Genomic DNA, 23,804 nt, shown 5'->3' on the forward strand with positions numbered 1-23,804 from the left:
AATAAAATACATTCTATTAGTTCAGGAGCATTTCTTGGTCTTTATCTACTCTTTGAAAAATTGACCATGTTGGTGTAAAATTTTTTAGAGATTTAAACTTCAACCTTAAACTCATTATAATATTGTTATCATCAACGTAGGTCAGCAAATAACAATACCATAATTTAACATAAACAAATCGGACTACTCCTCTAATTTAAATTTTTCTGTTGGTTCCTATTGAATTAGAGGATAAACATAATCATAATTGACTAAAAGTAACTGCTCTTTAAATTAAATTCTCCTGTTGGTTCGAATTTAATTAGAAGATAATCAACATTAAACTTTGCAGCAGAAACATGAAAAAATAATTTATCTACTTTTCAGAAGTATTTTACTGTGTACTTATCTACTCTCTAAACAATTTATCCTGTTGATTCAAAATTGAATAGAGATGAAAAACTAATCAAAATTCATCAAAATTCGCTTATGAAAATAATAAACAAATTCACACTCATTACTGTGTATTCGGCCTGGCCTGGGGAAACAGTGCACGACCCATTTCTCTGCACATCTGCGCGCTTGGCTCAGCGGCAACCCAGCGGAGTCCCAGCAGCCTGCTTCGCCCGTGCACGCGCGCCCACTCCCCGCGCCCAGTCCACAACCTGGGCCTGGGCCGGGATTTTCCAACCCTGCCTGGGCCGCTTTCGCCCTGAATCTCTCTGAGCCATACATCTTCATTCGATGACCAGCCTTCATTTTTGCGAGATCAAAACCTGATTGCCTCGGTGGTGCGCCCTAACCCTAACTCATTTCTACCTTTCTTCTTCTCTTTCACCGTCGCAGCCAGAAATGAAAGGAGCAGCGGTGTAGCGGTGCCACTACCGGTCCCCTCGCCGGCGTGCACGCTCGCCCTAGGCTAAGTGCACCGCCGTCGAGTGGTCTGGGCGACAGTGCCCTAGACCCCCATATGCGCTAACCCTAGCTCTATCCCTCTCTTCGCCGCACACCATAGCTACCGCACCCGAGATCTGAAGGGCGGACACGATGCAGGAGGTGGCGACACCGCCGTGGCACCCTTCGCGGCGGGTCTCTTCCAGCGCGCGCGGTCTTCCCGCACCATGGTGGTACCGCCGGCGGTTTGGAGAACCCGGGTAGGTCTCTCCCCTCGCCGACCTCTCTTCTAGGGTTAGGGTTAGGGTTTGGGTTCCGATCCGATTTGAATCACTTCATTCTTGATTTCTATTATGTTTTCTACCCCAATCTGCTAGATCTATAAACTAGAACCTGGCTCCGATACCATTGATAGACTTGTAGGACCTCTAGGTACAGATCAGTGGGGAGATTCTTAACTTAGATAAGCAGACTTGGTAATGTACCTCGTCGAGTGTAGTCGCAGCCGTGGCGCCGCCAACAAGGTGTCCACGACGTGTCGGTGTAGGAGAAGCCGTGCAGGCGCCCGCTAGGTCGTCGACGGTAGCAGCAGCGTAGACGCAGACCAGTGGCGACGGTGAAGGCGATGTGGACTTCCCGTCGCTTATAGCGTGCCCTTCTAGATCGGACTAGGGCTTGGAACCTCGGTGGGGCGCTAGTGGCTATGGTGAACCTCATACCTTGCGCCCCGGCCCCCACCTTCCTCTTTTATAGTGCTGTGCGACGGGGTCCATCAATCAGGAGAACGGCTGGGCGCCCCCGATCAGGGCGCGGATCAAGAGTCTAATTGGCCGTTGGGGCAACTGATGGAGATCAATCTAACAAGGTTCAGGACTTCCGGAATGATTAGCTAGCATGCATCATGTACTCGTCCATTTCCTTATCAGTTTCCGAAGTATCTATTGGATTCAAAACCAGCAACCAATAGCACATTGTACACAACCGTACCATCCATCAACTGACCGCAAAAGTAATTCCATTGCATTAGTGTACGGTTGTGAAAACTTGCTTGTTTGAGCGCTATACACAGTTACACACTACATACTTGCTGCTTCACTCTAGGACTACATCTCGCCTCTTCTTGTTGTTCATTGGCTCAGCACCAGCGGTCCCTTTCCTCATCATCGCCACAAACTCTGAATAATCTATCCTTCCATCCTACATGTGCAAAGTAAGTTTTAGTCTCTTGATTTAAGAAACCAATAAAACATATAAAATCAATACAAGCAACATTTAATCATTTGATCAACTAGATTATATTTCTATATACCCCCACCCACCATTAATTCCTTGTAACATTGATGATGTTATGGTTTCTATGGTTTATTATATATGTACACTAAGTTTTACATAATATCTGTTCCTTACGTTGTCAGAGTCGGCATCTGAGATGGCCTCTTTGATTTTCTCTGCGTCATACAACCCTTGCTCTTTCAAGGCATGCTCAATCTCTTGTCTCGTAATGTACCTGTGAAACAAATGAATTATATGTGTTCTCCTTTGATATATTTATTTATAGCCCAGAATCTCAGCTGTGTCATTTCAACGTTCAACTTACCCACTGTTGTCCTTGTCAAAATACTGAAACGCTGTGTAAAGGTGCTCCTCTCTATCCAGTTTGTTCATGTGCACTGTCGCTGTGACGAACTCGTCGTAGTCAATTAACCCGTTGCCATCAGCATCAGCCTGGAATCATGTAGAAGGTTTCAAAAGGGACCTTTTTCAGATCGATCACCTCCTCATTTTGAATAGAACCACAGATTTTTAAATAGTATGCTCTGAAAACTCACTGCTTCCATCAGTTGCTGAATTTCACCGTCTGATAGCTTGGTTCCATGCTTTGCCAGCCCGTTTTTGAGCTCTTCAAGCGTAATGGTCCCACTGTCATCTTTGTCGATGTTCTTGAACATCTCCTTGAGCCCAGTGATCTCCTCTTCAGACAGGCAGCCAGCTATGATCTACATTAGGTTTATATTTAAGGGCATAATTAGATTAAATTAAATTTCCCTTGTAATCAAGCAGTGTTGTTTAGAACTTTGATTTATAAGCAGTGTTTGAGATCGATGTGGACTAGTAGTAGTTATCAGATATATATATATATATATATATATATATATATATATATATATATATATATATATATATATAGAACTACTATCCTGTAGCTGGCTACAGAATAACTTATTCTGTAGCCACTTTGAGTTACGATAATTACTATGTTATTTTACGAGATTATAGTAACTCCTTACTAAATGGTTTAATATAACGTTATGGTAAATATCTCCATGTATTATAGTAACCCAACTATCGTAAATATGTATTTATATTATGGTAAATTAGTATATAAAATTATAGTAAATGGAGGTGGCTACAGAATAACTTATTTTGTAGCTGGCTACTGAATAGCCTCTCCCTATATATATATATATATATATATATATAAAACTACTATCCTGTAGCTGGCTACAGAATAACTTATTCTGTAGCCACTTTGAGTTATGATAATTACTATGTTAATTTATGAGATTATAGTAACTCCTTACTAAGTGGTTTAATATAACATTACGGTAAATATTTTCATGTGTTATAGTAACCCAACTATCGTAAATATGTATTGACATTATGGTAAATTAGTATATAAAATTATAGTAAATGGAGGTGGCTACAGAATAACTTATTTTGTAGCCGGCTACTGAATAGCCTCTCCCTATATATATATATATATATATATATATATATATATATATATATATATATATATATATATATATATATATATATATATATATATATATATATATATATGTACCCTCAGCGCTGCTTTCTTGAACTGGTTCATGGCCCTGAACTGCTTGAGCCTGTTGAGGACAACATTGTCAAGTGGTGTATCAGGTGCATCCCCGTCTTCTTTGATCCATGGGTGATCTACAAGCAAGTTTACATACATCAGCGATGTCATTGCAACATTTCTGATGATGAATTATATGATGGTAACAACATGTTGAGATTTACTACTTACTGAGGACCTGGAACGCTGTTAGTCGCTCCTTGGGGTTGATGTGGAGCATCTTCCTGACGAGATCCTTGGCTCCCGGTGAAATATGCGGCCATGGTTCGCTGGAGAGGTCAAGCTGCCCACGCAGGATGGCGGTGAAGATGCCATTCTCATTTTCTGCCACACCATGAGCTTCAGAAACCATGAATCTGATGGATTCCGATCGATCGACAAACCAAAGGTAGGTACCTGCCCAGAATGGAGGCACGCCGGCGAGGAAGATGTAGAGCATGACGCCGACGCTCCAAATGTCGGCCTCCGGTCCGTACCTTCTCTTGAGCACCTCCGGCGCGATGTAGTACGCGCTGCCGACGATGTCCCGCAGCACCTCCCCCTCCTTGAAGAAGACGGAGAGGCCGAAGTCGGTGGCCTTGAGCGGCGCGTCCTCGCCCTTGCTGAGGAGCAGGAAGTTCTCGGGCTTGATGTCCCGGTGCATCACCCCCATGGCGTGGCAGGTGTGCACGATCTGCACGATGGTGCGCAGCAACGACGCGGCGCCGCGCTCCGTGTACTGCCCTTTCGCGATGATGCGGTCGAAGAGCTCGCCGCCGGCGCAGAGCTCCATCACCAGGTGCACGTTGTGCTTGTCCTCGTAGGCGCCCCTGAGGTCCACCACGTTGCGCTGGCCGGAGAGGTGGTACATGATCTGCACCTCCCGCCGCACGTCCTCCACGTCCTCCTTCGTCGCCAGCTTCCGCTTCGCGATCGTCTTGCACGCCAGCTTCTCCCCCGTGGCACGGTGCGTGCACAGGTGCGTCACGCCGAACTGCCCGCGCCCGAGCTCCTTGCCCATGGAGTAGGTCGCGCGCACGTCCTCCATCGGCCGCCCCAGCACCGCGCCAAGGGGGCCTGCTGGCTTGCTGCTGCTCGTGCTGGCCCTGCCGCCGGACGGCGAGGCCGCCGCCTTATTGGTACCAGCAGTGCCACCGCCAGGCGCCGCCGCCGACGATGGCCGCTGGTGGCCGCCGTTCGACGCGGCGCAGCTCGGCGCCTCCGCCTTTGCTCCTGGCGCCGCGTCGTCGTCGGCCGTCGCCGCGCCGGCGCCCTTGGAGCAGCATTGGCCCATGGCTGCGGCCTGCGGGGAACGACGACGCACGCGTGCTGCCTGCTCTGCTCCGACGACGGAGGGCAGGCAGCCACGGACATGAACGGACTTGGACGATCCTAGACGAGCGATCGTCAGATGGAGGGAGGCTGCACGCAGGGGAATTTTTTTTTGCTTAATTAGTTTGGATTGGAGAAGATGGTTTTGGTTGATTTTGAATTAAAAAAAAAGATTTTCTGATTTTGAAGGGTAGGGAGGGAATGGCGGGAATGAAAGAGGAGGGTCCTTCTGTTTCTCCTGTTTCGCGACAGACAGATATAGGCTGCTGCTTGCTGTTTCTGGCAAAACTGACCAACTGCGCTTTCAGATTATATTCAGAGTGTATGTAGGTGTTAGCTGACACGGCGTCGAGTATTTGCAATCATCATCATATAATTAGATAAGTACTAGTCAAACACAAGTGGAACATAGTTTTTTTTTTTTTGTCTTCAAGGTCACATGCTCTTGTGATGTCCACCGTTTGATGTGTATCGTGATATGTGCACAACAGTGAGGGCATGTGCATTTAAGGGCAAACTTACTGTCGGGTTCATAAACCTGGGGTCCCTCACGGGCCGGCTTCCCAACAAAGGCTCGGCCTAAGCAGACAACGCGCAACTCATGGGCCGGTCCAAGTGCCTAAACAACAGGTCAGAGGGGCGATCCAATCTCCGACCGAAAGGCCTGGCCGAGGAGGAATGACACCCGCTTCCGAGTCCGGCCCGCCTCTCTGACCGGAGCGCCCGCTTCGGTCTCCAGCCCCCCTCCGGGCGGCCTCTCCGACCGGAAGGCCTGGCCAGAAACCGCTTCCGACTCCGACCCGCGTCTCCGACCGAGGATGCACCAAACCCCTGCTCACTGCTCTTCTCCAACTGGCGCGATCAGAGCCGATTGGGACCAACCGACCAGGGACGCCCGCTCGGTAAAGACCAGGAAACGGACGAAGAAAGTAAGACAGGGCGCACAAGTCAAACCGAAATACCAGGGACCGTACCCTGTACACCTGCAGAAACAGTACTCTACGACCTCCCTGGCATGACAGAATCCAAGCAGTGTTGTAGGCGCCGATATTTTCCCCTACAGTATTGTGGGCGCCATTAACTCCCATACGGTAAGGCTCCCCCACATGCCTCTGGGCATCGACAGTGTTGTGGGCGCCGACATTTACCGTACCAGACGAACATGGTAAAACTCCTTGCATGCCTCCAGGTATCAAACGGTGTGGCAGGCGCCGACGTCTGTCATACCCGAAGAAGACAACACGACCTCCCACGTGCATCTAACATTCAACAGTGTTGTGGGCGCCTACTATCATCTTGTACCCGCCGGCGTGGGCAACAAGGCTTAGTAGCATACATACTCTCTCCCTTTCACTTGTAAGGCCATCCCCTTCATCTATAAAAGGGGATGCGCTCTCTCCCAACAGGTAGATTTTATTCGATCGATCAGTTCACTAGTCCACAACAACAGAACCTCCAGGTTCAAACCACGAGCACACGCTCAAACACTTAGCGCATAGCGGGGCTCCCGTCACTCTCGGCTCCTCTGACCAGAGTCCGACCAAACCTCTTGTACCCCTCATCTTTCTCCTTCTTGTTTGTAACCCCACTGCAAACTTCGAGCACCTGAGCTCAAGAATAAAGTCACCGACCGACTCAAACTGGACGTAGGGCACGTTGCCTGAACTAGTATAAACCCTGTGTCATTGAGTGATAGGCCACCTCCGATCACAACATACGGTAAAACTACAAAATTTATATGTTGGTCACTTTCTGCACCGACACTTACTTTCTCACCACAAGCATGTGTCCCCGCATGCTATTCTAGTATTCTTTCTACATGTGACGTTGCGGGTGCTTCACCTAAGAGCCATGCAATTCCGGGGCCATGACCTGATTTGGAAGTGTTGGGCACCGCTCCGGGTAAAGATCTTCTTTGGACTCTTTAGTCAAGCACAAACACTCTAGACAATGGATCGCCGAAGACACCATGGACTAGAACCCCACCCATTGTGTCACTTGTGTGATGAAGTGGAGGAAACCTGCGACCACCTCTTGGTCACGTGTTCCTTAACATTTCAGGTTTGGTGGTTCATCTGTTCCATGTGTTGCTTTCTGTGCCCCAAGGCGACGGATGTGCTTCCCTGCTTGACTTGTGGTATAAGTTGCGGCACAGCTGGAAACCAGACAAGCGACGTGGGCTCGACTTCTTATTTTCCATGATCACCTAGAGCATTTGGAAGGAGAGGAATGTCATGTGCTTCAGGAAGACATGGACAATGCTCCAATCGTTGCTGCAGGTGATCAAGTACGAAGCTAAGCAATGGATCAGAACTAGGAACGACCATCTAGGTAGTTTGATGATTGCCCAATCTCCTTATAGATTGGCAATTCGATGGTTGTTCACTTCGCCATAAAGAGTGTGGTTGCAAATTTAGCGCATGGTTGGCCACGCTGCTCGCACCCCCTTCACACCCACACGCATGCAGGCAGGCCCAGCACAGCAAGCGGTTGTGGCAGATGGGTCCCACTACAACATGTGGAACACCAGATCTACTTTTACAACATCTAAATGAAACACTTGCAATACACGTCTGAAATAGTTAAAACACTTGCAACATACGTCTGAAACATCAGGAAAACTCGTGTGTAGCCATTGCAAAACATATGCGAGTTGCTATCGTGCGAGACCTACGAGTACACTCAGATGAGACATGAGAGTGATTTGTTGACTTTCTTATCGTGTTAGCCTATTAGTCCACTCGAAGGGCATGTGAGAGTGGCGGCTTAGTTCTTATCATGTTAGGGCTATTGGTTCACTGTGGCGAGACATGAGAATGATCGGTTCACTTCCTTTAATGTTAGACCTATTAGTCCACTCAGACGAGCCACGAGAGTGTAGGTTGAGTTGCTATCGTGCATGACTACGAGTCCACTCAAACAAGACATGAGAGTAATGTCGCCTGTCTTTTTTATTGTGTTAGCCTATTAGTCTACGCGACGACGCATGAGAGTGGTGGCTTAGTTCCCATCATGCTAGGGCTAGTGGTTCATCACTCTCTAAAGACATGAGACCGGTCGACGCCCCTTTGTCGGATCCGTCGGGGAGCCGTTCGATGTGGACACCATGGCTGCGGCGCTCCGTCAGAGAAGGTGTGACTCCAGGCGGACAGCGTCGGAGATGGTGCCTAGAGGATGGTGGCATGAGCAAAAAAAAAAAAAGGAGGACGGCGGCAGCAGGGACCAATCCTTCCCCTGCCCGTTAGGACTTGGATAAAAATACAGTGGGCAAAAAGAAAAACTGAGCAAAAAAAAAATGGTCCCTTTGGGCATCGAGGTTCGTGAGTTGCCAGCACGCTATGTTGTTGAGTTCATTTAGAAGACCCATAAAATTTATATGATGTAGTAGTGGACAGACTTGGCGACAGGCGACCTCGCGATGGGCTGGCCCAGCTAAGCCACGTGAATAAGGCAGACCTTAATTAAAATATATATAAAAAAAACACTCGCGTTCACCCCAGTTGGGCCGCTCGGCTGTCCTTGCACGCGGGGAGACCGGAGACGGGAGTTTCCAGCCACGATCTCGAGACGCCGTAACACACTCCATAATTATAGGATCGGACACCGTAACACACTCCATAATTATAGGATCGTACTTGCTCTTTCCTGATTTATAGGATCTCTACAATGTGGAATGAACGCAGAAACAGATTGATCAAGTCTGTCATGTCCAGAAACAAACTTAATATGTCGTATCTCAAATTTTACAGTGTTTGTAACAAATTTTACAGTGTATATCAAACAATGATATGCCGTATGCTCAAGCTCTCTACATTACAACAATATGAAATTTAATCATTATATTTCATTCTTGTAGCTAATGCCATTCAGACACCAGAACTCTGATGTTTGGAACAAGCTTCCACAATTAGTCATAGAACAAAGAAGATCGGCATAGCACAAGGATAAGCTCACAATGGGAAGCAGCAAACCAATTGTACTGACAATACTGTTTATTGGTCACACTGAAACCTGAATGCACAATAACCACCAGCCTTATGCATGACTTTCCAACTTATATACAAATTTACGAGAGCTAAAGCGACTTTGTTGATGACATAATATAGTTAAGTGACACTAATCATTGAACCCTGACAAGCATGACTGCATAGGCTCAGACCTTCGAGCCATCGACTTCAGCAGCATAAACCTGGCCATATTCGCCCTTATTGTCATCCTCGTCCAGGTAGTCAGCCCTTGCATTGAGGACCAGCATCTGGCAAACAAGCCAGAAGAGAGAGGCATCAAGGCCAAGGAAAGCAGCGACACCAAACAGGCCGGTCTTTGCAGTAGGGCACTGGTAATTCATGTCGTGGTGGATGTTCTTGCTGCGGTGAAGTCCCTCGGTGACGGTTGCCCAGAACAACATTGCAAAAGCCAAGGCTGAGACAAGCCTGATTTCACATAAAGGGAACAGAATCAACAATGTGCATCTTTGTTACTACAAAGAGACTAAAGAGCAGAAAATAGCACGTGCACATGTACTCATTCAAAAATAGTTATACAATGGCACTAATGGTAACAAAATATTGATAGCTCATACGCCAAAATTCAAAATCACCAGTGCAAAAAAATCATGATACAACATTTAAGCATGATTATTAGCAAGGATTAACGGAATAAAAATAATTAGTTCAAGGGAAATTCTAAATTATTAGCATTGATTAACAAACAAGATATAACATAGAAACTGATTTTTTCAGAAATCTGAAACTGAACTAATTTTTTCAGAAAAAAACAAATGAGGATTACCTTATTGAAAATTTCTTGTATCTAAGCACTGGTCAATTGGTTGTAGGAGACAGACCTGTCAATGGATAAGCCATGGCTGAACTTATGAGCAGCAACGATGAACTTGGCAATGTCAAGGGGACGTTGCCATGGGATGGAACAACAGACTGGTTGCTGGACTACCAAGAGCCATACCAAAGCATCAGTGTAGAGTAATTTAAAATCAAGCTAATATATATGCACACTTATACATCGGATCAACAACAAATACTGCTATACGACCTTCAAAAAAAAAAACAAAAACAAATACTGCTATACAGCCTGTTGGACACATCATTATTCAGATTTAGCCAATAGGCACCAGTGAATTAGTCCCATGAAACCAACATCAAATAGACACTAAGATGTACAAATGAATCAAACAATGACCTGATCACAATGCCATTGCTGCTTGCAGTGCAGCAAGCTCATCATTTTCAGCTGTAGCATTCTGTGGAACAGGGCGAGCTAGCTGGTTGCTTGTTGGCTGGGACATGCTCCAGAAGCTGAGATTCCAACTCAGCTCCCTCCAGTTCTTTAAGTTCTGCTTCCAGTTCATCCTATAAGTTTTTTAGTGCAAAAGGTGCTAAGTGTGTCAAGAAAACTATGCATAAGTTATACCATGAGACTCCTCAACAGTCTATGCCAAGGCTTAAAGCTAATCTCACATAAGTTATACCAAAATCGAGGCATTTCATTGTGTACTAATCGATTATTAAAGAAACTAAAACTGATCACTTGGAAGATTCAAACTTAGAAACAGTATCACACAGAAAGGAACTGATAACCGTGATTCATCCAAAAACTACAATTTCCCGATTAAAATTGGACTTTATCAAGGTCAGCCTTAAGCCCGTATCTCTTTGCCTTGATAATGGATGAGGTTACCAGGAACATACAAGAGGATATCCCTTGGTGTATGTTATTCGTTGATGATATAGTGTTAGTGGACGAAAGTCAGGCGGGAGTAAATAGGAAACTAGAGTTATGGCGGCAAACCCTTGAGTCTAAAGGTTTTAGATTGAGCAGAACTAAAACCGAATACATAAGATGCGACTTTAGCGGAGTTGTACAGGAGGAGGGAGATGTGAGTTTGGAAGGTCAAGTAGTGCCTAAGAAGAATACCTTTAGGTATCTGGGATCGATGCTACAGAGGAATGAATATATTGATGCGGACGTTAGCCATAGAATCAAAGCAGGGTGGATCAAGTGGCGACAAGCTTCTGCCATTCTCTATGACAAGAGGGTACCACAAAAGCTAAAAGGCAAGTTCTATAGAACGGCGATTAGACCGGCTATGTTGTATGGAGCAGAATGTTGACCTACAAAGATTCGACATGTTCAACAACTGAGTGTTGTAGAAATACGTATGTTGCGATGGATTTACGGTCACACAAGAATGGATCGAGTTCGGAACGATTATATACGTGATCGCCTAGAAGTAGCACCAATTGAAGAAAAGCTTGTCCAACATCGGTTGAGGTGGTTTGGCCATATCCAAAGGAGACCTCCAGAGACACCAGTGCATTGTGGAGTCCTAAGCCAAGCTAATAATATGAGGAGAGGTAGAGAAAGACCGAAATTGACATGGGAGAGGCAATAAAAAGATATTTGAAAGCTTAGGATATACCTAGAGATCTATGTTTGAATAAGAGTGCTTGAAAAGCAGCTATTGAAGTGCCTGAACCGTAATTTGGGGCTCTTGGTGGGTTTCAACTCTAGCCTACCCCAACTTGCTTGGGACTGAAAGGCTATGTTGTTGTTGTTGTCACGTCACAATAATTCAACTCTTTTTCGTAAATAGACTGCAATTACTCATAGGCAATCTAGACACACCTTTTTGACTCACAGGCAATTCAACAAGCACCTAGAGAGCACCATGATACGTCACATCACCAGCGAAGTACAAAGAGAAGACGCACCTTTCTAGAAGGACCACACAGAGCCAGAAGAATGGGGCATGGCCTGAACGCCGGACCTACTGAGCGTGTGACGACATGCTCCTCCTGGTCCGCCGGCGAGGCTGCTGCTGCCTGCTGGCGTCTTCGCCTCTTGGGGGCTCGCCGGCTCGGCGCCTTGGCCGCCTTGGCGCAGCCGCGCGGGGACACCCGCCGCCGCTCGCTCCTCGCTGGCTGCCGGCGTAGAGACTAGGGAGTAGGGACGCCGGGACGCCGGGACGGAGAGGCAGGGAGCACGGTTTGGAGCGCCGCCGCCGAGCCCGAGCGCGGAGCGCGTTTCGTTCTCTGCCTCTGGTGTGCGCGGTGCTTAGACCCAGTGGCGGAGCCAGGAGTTTGCAGTTGGGTACACCACATATAAAAATTTTCGAAGCAAATATACAATATAATAGACGATAATTTATAATGGCCATAACAAATCCATAATAATAACCAGAGTACAAGTTCTAAACATAATGCCATTGTCTCTAATAATTAAGGAATATTATAAAATAGTAAAGGCTACTAAAATATAACTATACGATCCCCTTGTTGGAAGAGATTGATGATATTTTTTTCTACACTATACTTAAGCCATTTATGTTCCTTAAACCAAACAGGCCCCAACTCAATATATCTCCTAACTCTATCCTGGTCATTGACAACAAACCTTGAGATGGGAATCCGCTTCCTAGGATCATGATCAAGCGCTTCCAAATCTGCAACCTCACCCTCTTTATCAGCTGCATAAATATGCTAACATCCTTTTCTTCTTCGTTTACATTACAAGAATTAAGAATACAATAAAAAAAATTAGAAAAAGAATTTCTTTTCAATGTTTCACTGAGGAGTGAATCTAGGGTGTTCTGGTCTGCTCACCATGCTTGAAGCCACTGAGCCGCCGAGGGGTAGCTAGGGAGGGCCGGTAGGCCGGACACGGACGCCGGAGGGTGCTGCAGAGTAGAAGGGGCACCGCCGGGCTGTCGGTGGCCGGCTCCTTCGCGCTGGGAGGAGGCAGCAGCCAGCAGGGAAAGGGGCAGGGGACGAGTCGGCTAGACGCCAGAGTGGGGGAGGTGTGAACCTCGGCGCGGGTGGAGGTTAGAGGGTGAACCACGGCGCTAGCGGCCGGCCGCGTTCCGCTTCCGGCTCGGAGCAGAGGAAATCGCGACGTAGGGAATGGACGGGACACGGGAGTCACGGCCTCACGGGACGGACGGGAATGGATGGTTTCTGCCTTTCTGGGCTTGGTTCCTTCGTGGGCTGCCGTAATTGGTCGCTTTACTGGGCCTACGAGCCATTGCAGAATACCACGTGAATGCATCCTACTATCCTGTAGCTGGCTAGCTACAGAATAACTTATTCTGTAGCCACTTTGAGTTACGATAATTACTATGTTAATTTACGAGATTATAGTAACTCCTTACTAAGTGGTTTAATATAATGTTATGGTAAATATCCCTATGTGTTATAGTAACCCAACTATCGTAAATATGTATTGACATTACGATAAATTAGTATATAAAATTATAGTAAATGGAGGTGGCTACAGAATAACTTATTTTGTAGTCGGCTAGTGAATAGCCTCTCCCTCTATATATATATATATATATATATACGTTTATTTTTTCTCTCAAATCTTGGGTATGCCAAGGAATACAGGGGCATACCCTGCCGCCGCCCATGCCTAAAGGCCAAAATGGGCCAGAAAATGGGCCATTTCTCAGACGTCCAGAGGGCCCAGCAGGCAGCAGGGCACCTTCTTCAACCTCCTGGCTCGCATCGGACCTGCACGGCTGCGCTCGCACTTCGATGGACGCCGTCGCCGGGCAGAGAACAGGGTAGTAGTGGTGCTTGCCGGAGGGGACCTAGGGCGGCCGCCGGAGCTCGCCCTATAGGTCGGTCCGCCTGGAGGATGGCGGTGGATGGATGGATGGCGTGGCGGATGGACGACGGCAGAGCTAGGAAGAAAATATTCATCTAACTATACTAATTGAATTATCTAACCCAACTATACCACTCAACAAGATATTCATCAAACTATAGTTCTTGAATCATACACCCCAACTATACCACTCAAAACATTACGATTTTATTATGAATTTACCCTTTTACCCTTGATTAAATAAAAGAACTACGAAAAAGAAATTATCACTCCTTTATTTGGAGTCCTAATCCCCTCAATTGCGGAGGCGATGAGAGGCGTTGTGTGCATATGGGCCCACCGACCATAGACACATCTATCGCCTCTCTCTCATCGCCTCTCATCGCTTTCTGCCTTCCTAACCGTCGGATCGTTTGACGTGAGCCGTCGAAATCCCCCCCCAACCATTCTAAAAAATTTCATAAACTAAACATGGGCTAATTATGAGCTAATGGGATGTAACCACCGATTAATCTCCATTAAGCACTTATTATTAGCTCATATTTAGCCCTCTCCTGTTTAGCATGCAAACAGATCAGCTATTTGTTAGCCCATTGATCCAAATTCCAAATACCCCCATATTTGTCTCGCCTGCGATTGTCGTTCCTCGGCGCCGCTGGCCGTCCATTTCCATGTTTCTCTTTCTCTCTGTGGCGATGACGCAACGCATGACGCGATTGCTTTGGCGCGGCATGGGTCACCCAAACCATCGCAACGCCGGCGCAGTGCAGCACCATTTGGCTTCTTCCTTCGATCCAGTAGCCGTCGTCGTCGTCTTCTTCTTGGCGATCTTGACGCGGTATACATACAGTTGTACATGTCTATCAGCTGGAAACTCAACACCACAATATTTTTCTCTTTGTATGTATAAAAAAGAGGGTGTAACAGCACGTCCTCCTCTTCTTGTTCTGTGAGCAAAAAGCTCGTCAGAGTTGAGGATTGCATTTGTGGCCGCCAATGGAGGAGAGCAGCAGTTCGCCGTTGCTGGGGAAGAAGTACCATCCGGGGTGTCCGGGCTGCGCTTACGACCAGAAGAAGGACCTCCAGGAGGGGATGCCATACAAGGAGTTCTTGTACGTCTGGATCATCTGCCTCTCTACTGGTATGGATTGGAATTCTGCCTCCCAACCTGCTTGGATTTTCTCCTAATAAGATGATAACGGAAAAAATATTCTGGCTTGTATATCTCTTGATATTGTAGGAAAGTTTTTTTTTCCTTTTCACGGTCAAAAGTTCAGAGGAATTGGGTGGTTATTAGACATTCAGATGTACCAGATCGTCGAGGAAAAGGTTATTTTTTTCTTGAAATCACAGGAGAGCTGCGCTTCGTTATATTAAGAAGAAAATACGGGATAAGAACCCAAACACCCACATACAAACACACTCTACACACGCCAAACTAAAGATTTAGAATACATTCTCGTCTGCTAAATTAACATAAAAAGACGACCACAAAAAACCAAACAACCAGGCCACTCTAAGGCAAAGGTGCCGGTGTAGTCAAGGAAGAGAGGCTTCGTGCGCCTGCTATCTCCCAAAGACGTCGTTCCTCGCTGGTAGCATTAAGAGCCCTTGCAATGCTAGGAGCAGCTCCGTCAAAAACATAAGAATTGCGGTGAGTCCAAAGAACCCAAGTACCTAGTACAACTAGAGAATTGAGACCTTTCTTTTGTTGTTCCGGAGCAGCATGCCATAATCTGTCCCACCAATCATCGAACACCACATCAGTTGCTTGAGGAGCAAATTGCTGCAACCCAACCTGACATAGCAGGGAATACCAGTCAGCCTGTTCGGTTGGTTGGTTCGTATCGTTGCTGGTTCGTGAAGAAGTACTGTTGGCTGGTTTGTGTAAGAGAAAAATACTGTTTCGGCTAGAAATTTACGATCGTTTACGACAAGCCACAGCCAAACGAACAGGCTGAGTATTGCCTTGCAAAGGGACATGATACTAGAAGATGATTAATTGTCTCTTGCTCCTGATCACACAAAATACAACGTTCCGGACAGGGCAGACCTCGACGGGCAAGATGATCAGTTGTCCAACATTTGTAATGTTTGACTAACCATAAGAAGAACTTGCATTTTCCGGGGGGCCCAGGTCTTCCAAATCCGTTCCCAAGGTCTAAATAGAGTTGATCTTTGAAAGAGATGTTCATAAGCAGATTTTGCTGAGTACTGTCCTGGGGGGCGTAGGCGCCATATATGAACGTCCTCCATTTCAGGCTTTAAAGAGAAGTCTGTGAGAAGATCCCAAAGATCAAGATACTCTACTAGTTTTCCAATCGATGAAGCTCCTCTTATATCCGAAATCCAGATGTGTTCAGTAAGAGCTTCCGCTACCGTACGTTTCTTGATAGTTTTCTTAGCCACCAAAGAACGCAAATGAGGGGCGACTTCTATAATGCGTTGTCCATGCAACCACCTATCTTCCCAAAAGAGTGTGCGAGTACCATCCCCTACTTCAGTGATTATGGCCATTGCAAAGAAGGCTCTAACCTGCTCTGGCACCTGAATCGGAAACATGCTCCATGACCGATGGGGCTCAGTTTTATGCAGCCATAGCCAACGCATTCGAAGTGCCCATCCCATGTTCTTCAAATCTGAAATGCCTAGCCCTCCTAGCTCTCGAGGGCGCATCACCTTGCCCCAAGCTACTAGGCAGTGTCCTCCTCTTGTCTCTTTCCTTCCTCGCCATAGAAACCCTCTTCTGATTTTGTCTATTGCCTTTATGGCCCACTGCGGTAAGTCTACTGCCATTATCAGATAAATGAGCATGACAGTCATCACATACTGTACTTGTATTGCTTGTCCCGCCCGGCTCAAAAGATCATCTTTCCATCCAGGCATCTAGTCGACGATCCGATCAATAATACACTGAGTCTGAGCCTTAGTGAGCTTCTTTAAAGAGAGGGGCAAACCAAGATATCGGCAAGGAAACTCTGAAACTTCACATGGAAGGGCATGTTGAACTACCTAACACTAGTAGAGAAACGACATTTGATCCACTTCGAAATTTGGTTTTAGTCCCGGTATTTTTCGTGCCCGGGACTAGAGAAACCTTTAGTACCGGTTGGTAGCTCCAACCGGGACTAAAGATCCTGCCCAACGGCTACTGCGGCAGGCTTTTGCTGCAGGGGACCTTTAGTCCCGGTTGGAGCTACCAACCGGGACTAAAGGTTAACTTTTACTCCCGATTGGTTCCTCCAACCGGGAGTAAAAGTCTACTCCCGGCTAGAGGCTCCGTCCGAGACTAGAAAGGGACCTTTAGTCTCGGTTGCTGTCTCCAACCGGGACTAAAGGTCTCCAACCGATTGAGCTCTGTGGAGTGCCGGCCGTGTGACGGCTCAGAGCGAGTATTATTATTAACTAGTCACCCACAGTAGTGTTGTTGATCGAGAGGTGCGTGTGTATGTTCTTTCCCGCGGTCGGCCGGGAGCGAGCTGGGCGTACGTGTACGGGAGCGAGTCGATCAAGACACTAGTATGTAGGAGTAGCTGCTACACTAGCTAGCTAGCTAGCTAGCTGTTCACTGTCAGTACGTGTAAGCCAACAAAACAGTCGTCTCTCTGCTAGGATCAGCCTAGATGGGCCGGCTCGACCTGAAGCCCACACATAGGAGAGAGCATATACTAGAATGGAGCGGCCCAGTACGCAATATGCTGGAATTGCTAGCCAGTCCCACCTATTAACACCACCTCGCTTGCTCAGAAGAGTGAAAGCTAACTTAAAAGCTCAGCTCTCGAACCATGCAGCACGAACTTGAACAGGATCTGCTCTATAGGATTGTACCGCTGATCTTTGACTAAAGGTCCTTCATACTATAGTTTATACAAAATGTTGAACATTAATGCGAATTCAAAAACCAAAACGAATCATCAATTGAAAATAGAAATAGAAACAAAAAAAAAAGAAAACCTTTAGTTCGGTAGCAGCGTGAAAATAGAAAAAGAAAATAAAAATAGAAACAAAAAAAGAAAACCTTTAGTTCGGTAGCAGCGTGAAAATAGAAGTGAAAATAGAAAAAAAAGGAAAATAGAAATAGAAACAAAAAAAAGAAAAAAAAAACTTTAGTCTCCGTGGTCAGGCCGAGAGGCCTCTTTAGCCCCGGTTGGTATTACCAATCGGGACTAAAGGTGGACCTTTAGTCCCGGGCGCGAAACCGGGACTAAAGGAGGGGCCCTTTAGTCCCGGATTCGTGCTCCCGGTTCTAAAACCGGGACTAAAGGGGTTGAGAACCGGGAGTAGAGCTAGTTTCTCTACTAGTGTAAATCTCCTCTTCTCCACACTGAATAGGATAAGCACTACTCTTCTGGACATTTGTCTTTAGGCCAGATGCATCCCCAAACAGGTCAAGTATATCCATAGTTATTTCTATATATATATATCAAGGGTACTAAGAACCATCTAGAGAACACTGTTATAATAAAAAATGGTCATGCTTAAGCACTCTAAAATAACGTTACAAACACTTACCAATAATTTTTTTTACAAAAAAGGCTATTTTTCTATTTTTCACTGTCCGTTTCCATGTAAGCAACTTTACTTGTTGCCGCTCTGGATAATCATTTTCTCGTTATTGCTGACTTTGGAATACTATCATTTCCATGTAAGCGGTCCATATTTTTTTTCTCGAACAGGTCCATATGTTTTTTTATTCTTTTGCAAAAAGTTCAGTATACATTTATTAACACTTACATTTCTCCTGCCCTATTCAGCTTTACCGGTGTCATCACTATTCCCTTTTTTGTATTTCATGGTATGTTTGTCATGATTCCTCTTAACCTAAATCCTAAGGATATTTCACTGTTCCGTATAGATATCAATAATCTAGTGATAGAACTATTAATTTGTCAATATTAATTCATCAGCCCCTCTCATTTATTTTTCCATATATATGCGCCGGCGTGCATATTTGTTTTAGCTAATAAGTTTATCTCTTTCTCAGATAAGAGACTTGCATGTTGCAAAAAGAACAGACGATATTGGTTTCTATGCTGGATTTGTGGGTTAGTCCTCATAAATTGCTGATTCATTCACATGTGAGATGGTTGAGTATATATATGATGTTTTGAACTTTTTCTGGACAATTTTCAGGCGCTTCATTTATGCTTGGTAGATGCTTGACTTCAACTGTTTGGGGAATAGCAGCAGATCGTATTGGGAGAAAGCCAGTAGTCATGGTTGGCATTTTGTCTGTGTTAGTAAATGTTCTTGCTTCCATCAGTATTGACTAAAGCATTAATTCTTTCATTCCTATCTTATAATGAATTTCATTTTATATGTCTATTCTCTAATAAATCTTGTTAATATTGCAGGGTCATATTTAATACCTTTGTTTGGCCTTAGTACTAGTTACTGGATGGCAATAACTACAAGATTTCTCCTTGGCGCATTAAATGGTTTGCTTGGGCCAATTAAAGTAAGTAAATTAGCATGTTGTTCAATACTTTTATGCAAGGTGTAATCAGCTGATGCCTTTTATGGCCAAATTTTGTAGGCTTATGCTATTGAAATTTGCCGACCTGAACATGAAGCTCTGGGACTATCACTTGTAATATATTCATGAAACGAAATTTGAACTTCTCTTGTTTTTATTCTAAAGTTCAATTTCTTGTAATTGTAGGTCAGCACCGCTTGGGGGATAGGTCTGATCATTGGACCTGCTCTTGGAGGCTACCTCGCACTGGTATAGTAGAGAATGTAACAATTTTAGGCTATGATTTATTAGAAACCGTAACGCAATTCTTGTACGCCAGCCTGCAGAAAAATTTCCAGACATCTTTTCACCAGACTCATTCTTTGGAAGGTATTCTTTCTTTTATCGAAACTAGATACTTCTTGCTATCTGTAATACTCACATTTGGTGGAAACTTGACAGGTTCCCGTATTTCTTACCCTGCTTGTGCACATCACTCTTTGCTACTGTTGTTCTTGCAAGCTGTATATGGATGCCGGTATGTTAGATTGCTATAATCTTCGTGCTCATGATTGTGCTTGCTCAAATCTTCTAAATGCTTCTGTGCTCCAATCTATATTGCACAATCTAACACATAATTGATATTTAAGATAATTTTAATATATATGACACACTACAAAACACATGAGTCCTATCTATATTTTAGAAAGAGAGTTTGGTCCTAATATGTTTATTTCAACATTGAACAACTTTTGCATGGTACTAAGGTCGAGCAGAACTTTGTTTGTTTTCTCTGTGAGGGGATGCCTTTCCTTTTTTTTAGTTACATATAAGGTTGAGGGTCTGAATCAACGTCCTTGCAAAATAAACAAGAATAAAGATGCATAGAAATTCCCTTCCCTATACTCCAACTTGTGTGGGAACTTTCGGCACTGGGTAAGTGGGTATGTCATTTCCTTTTATAAGTGGTATAATGATATATGATATATGTCAAATAACGAGGGAATTTTTTATGGTTTAAATTATTCCATCAATAAGATGTTTAGTTTTGTCCCTCAAATTTATTCTTCCACATTATATAGTAAAGTGCCTTGATATATTTTTAGGAGACACTACACAAGCATAAAGTTCATGAAAATGAAAATAAAATAGTTGAAGCTTTGGAGGCCCATCTGATTGACTGCAAAGAGAAGGTTGAAAAAAATTCTAGCTTGGATAACAAGAAGAGTTTGTTCAAGAATTGGCCATTGATGTCATCCATAATTATGAATTGTGTCTTCTCCTTTCATGATATGGCTTATACAGAGGTATATTTCTACCTTTTTTATTTCTTATGGTTTTGAAAATTATCTTAAATGTGATATCTGTTAATTATGTATTCTCCAAACATGTATTATATCTAAAAATATAACTAGTAGGCATATTTGATACATCGTATAAACTTGTTTTTGCATGGATGGTCTTAATATCTAAAAATATAACCTGCTCCTGATATTATTGTCAGATGGTTACTTTCCGCGGACAGATAGTTAATTTTGGATTATTCTACAACTAATTGTGCTCTTGAATTAGTTTTACATTCTGGCAGACATGATATTTATTTTTAAGTACTCAACACAATTTTAAGTGGAATTGTATGTATTACCTTACAATTATGAATAATGAACAACCTATCAGAGATTACTAATATATAATTTGTAACCTATATACAACAGCATGTGTAACCACACAATTGATTACCTCTCAAAAAAGCTTGTAGAAGCAAAAGAAAAATCAACTGATGGTAGCCAATGATAAATATTCACTATGCTAGATTATCTCAGTGTGTCAATACCAGCTAAGCTATGCAACACTTGTGACAATACAGCTACTGCTATTCTTTTAATGACACATTTACAAATCTAATATTATATATTTGACACTCTAAATGACCTCAAATGAAAATGTTGTTAACTGCAAAGTTGTACACCTCATCGAGTACTACAACTTTGATGTTGACTTTGTATCCATTAGACATTGTTAACCATCTCAAATTTGATCTGAGAATTCATACTGAATATTTGTACATGTAAACCATCTCCAATTAAAATGTTGTCAACTACATAGTTTTAGTTCTCTTTGAACTCTACAATTTTGGTCAAAAGCTTACTTTGATCTGACCTCATATAAAAAGATTTTTTTTTCAAAAATAGTTTATCAGTGACGTTTAAACCACAAACCGGTAGTGATATATGTGGACTTTCACTGCCAATTCATGGCTATAACAGGCAATGATAGTACACTATCTATCACCGTTGGTTGTAGCCACAAACCGGAGTGAAAGTCCACATATCACTGCTGGTGCTACCAAAGCAACCGACAGTGATTGTCTGGTAGCAGTTACGTTATTATACTACTTAATGTACTAACTTTGGGCTTTATGAGAACTAAATACTGCTTCGACTTTAGGTGTTCTCTTTATGGGCTGAAAGTGACAAGAAGTATGGTGGCCTTAGCTTATCATCTCAGGATGTAGGTCAAGTGCTTTCAATAACAGGTAACACTTATTATTTTGGTACTTTTATCAGTGTTGCCAGTATTGTATTGTGTGTGTGCTGGTTATTCTATCACAACTTAGGTGCTAGGAAATAACCGGCATCACACATATTTTCCCAGAAGTATATTTTAAAACTACGCTACTATAAACTTTGACAATTGTAGCTGTCCATGATTATCAATAGTGGACGTGAACTGTTAATTTTACCCCAAGCTAGAAAGAGTATTCAAAGTCTTCCCTAGCTATTGTCCTTTTCTTCTCAACGGCACTGCTATTTACACCTGACCTTTTCTATTTATTTTTATATCAACACTGACAAATCACAGTATCTGCCTCTTGCATCTCCAGGTGTCAGTCTTATTGTATATCAACTCTCTGTATATCCTTGGATTAATAAAATTCTTGGACCTATCAAGTCTTCTCGAATTGCAGCTGTGAGTAAAAACTGTAGTTCTGCTGATAAGCATTAACTCATTTGGCTGCATGTCTTATGTGGTGCATGATCTTGCAGATTCTGTGCATACCTCTTCTCTTCGCATATCCCTATATGACATATCTCTCAGGAACTGGACTATTGATCATTTTGAATATTGCATCAGTATTAAAAAATAATCTTGGTGTGAGTATTTTCTTTTCTCCATCGCCTTGATATTTTCAGAACAAATTTTGTCCATTTATGACATTTCTTTCTTATATATTCTAGATAGAAAATAAATCTGCTGTTATCAGGAGTGGTTGCATTATTGTAATGGACTTATAGACTCATATAAACTTGGAGACCACTTAGGATTTTTGCACCTCATGTTAATAAGTTTATCCATGACATGTTGTATCAGATTACTATCGTCACAAGCACTTTCATCCTTCAAAATAATGCTGTGGTATGTGCATATAAGTTCAAATCAATTTCAATGCCATTCTGTTGTTGTATCCTACAAGTATCATATTGACTGATCTCTGTGCAACTAATCAGCCTCAAGATCAAAGAGGAGCTGCAAATGGACTGTCCATGACAGTAATGTCTTTATTCAAGGCAGTCGCTCCTGCTGGGGCTGGCATTGTGTGAGTAGTATATACTTTAGTTACTCACCACTTCTGTGAGATATTTAATTTTTCATTAGGTCTCAGTTAGAATAATCTTGGATTTCTAACTTAATCCCAAAGCACTGCTAAACATGCTTAGGCATTTTGGTATCCTCATGACTTACTAATACATGCAAAATTGCAAATGCAGGTTTTCCTGGGCACAGAGACGCCAGCAGGCTTTCTTCTTTCCAGGTCTAAGTTTTATCTTTTTGATGCATTCACATGCCATATTAACTCCTTTGGATATTTTAGTCACTACTTCTCATTATGGTTGCTGCTGCTGTACTCTAGGATTATGACACTCTACTTCCAGTTTTCTTCTGATTCCACAATCAATCCACATACAGGTGATCAGATGGTGTTCTTTCTCCTGAGCGTCATCGAGTTTCTTGGACTTGTGCTCACATTCAAGCCCTTTATGGCAATGCCAGAGCAGCAATATGATAGGAATTAGAGTTTTTAATTAGTTGCAGAAGCATTGGATCATTCAGATCAATCAGATGGACTAGTCCTGCGCTAGTAAAGCGAAAAGGGATTAAGCATGCCCTTGAACCAAACAGCTGGGGTTATTCATGGAGAGTTACTGGTTTTATTGTTGATGATAATTATTGTATGTTAGCCTGGTGGACTGATGTGCGTATTGTGTGTCTGATATATATATCGTAAATTAAAAACTTATTTTGTAGCTACAGAATAACTTATTTTGTATATTAGTATATAAAATTATCGTAAATGGAGGTGGCTACAGAATAACTTATTTTGTAGCTGGCTACTGAATATACTCTCATAGAACTACTACCCTGTAGCTGGGATTATCGTAAATTAGTATATAAAATTATCGTAAATGAAGGTGACTACAGAATAACTTATTTTGTAGCTGGCTACTGATATATATATATATATATATATATATATATATATATATATATATATATATATATATATATATATATATATATATATATATATATATATATATATATATATATATATAGAACTACTATCCTATAGCTGGCTGCAGAATAACTTAT

At 43.4% G+C, this 23,804-nt stretch overlaps 1 long non-coding RNA gene and 2 pseudogenes across 4 annotated transcripts; 1 reads left to right on the top strand and 2 right to left on the bottom strand.

Moving 5' to 3' along the window:
* Positions 1-1,896: 1,896 nt before the first annotated feature.
* LOC136504979 (calcium-dependent protein kinase 25-like) lies at positions 1,897-5,113 on the bottom strand (annotated as a pseudogene).
* Positions 5,114-9,087: 3,974 nt separating this feature from the next.
* On the bottom strand, positions 9,088-13,007 carry LOC136504648 (uncharacterized). Of its 4 annotated transcripts, none has more exons than XR_010770944.1 (5): positions 12,694-13,007; positions 11,803-12,583; positions 10,271-10,440; positions 9,863-9,917; positions 9,088-9,504 (listed from the first exon to the last, which is right to left on the bottom strand). It is a non-coding gene; the product is annotated as an uncharacterized lncRNA (long non-coding RNA). The 4 variants fall into 4 exon arrangements; XR_010770947.1 differs by having other exon boundaries at positions 9,863-10,015; XR_010770945.1 differs by having other exon boundaries at positions 11,803-12,586.
* A 1,591-nt stretch (positions 13,008-14,598) lies between these two features.
* Positions 14,599-23,397, top strand: LOC136502780 (protein ZINC INDUCED FACILITATOR-LIKE 1-like; annotated as a pseudogene).
* The last annotated feature ends 407 nt before the right edge of the window (positions 23,398-23,804 follow it).

The sequence above is a fragment of the Miscanthus floridulus genome, chromosome 14 (assembly GCF_019320115.1).
Source record: "Miscanthus floridulus cultivar M001 chromosome 14, ASM1932011v1, whole genome shotgun sequence".
NCBI classification, from domain to species: Eukaryota; Viridiplantae; Streptophyta; class Magnoliopsida; order Poales; family Poaceae; genus Miscanthus; species Miscanthus floridulus.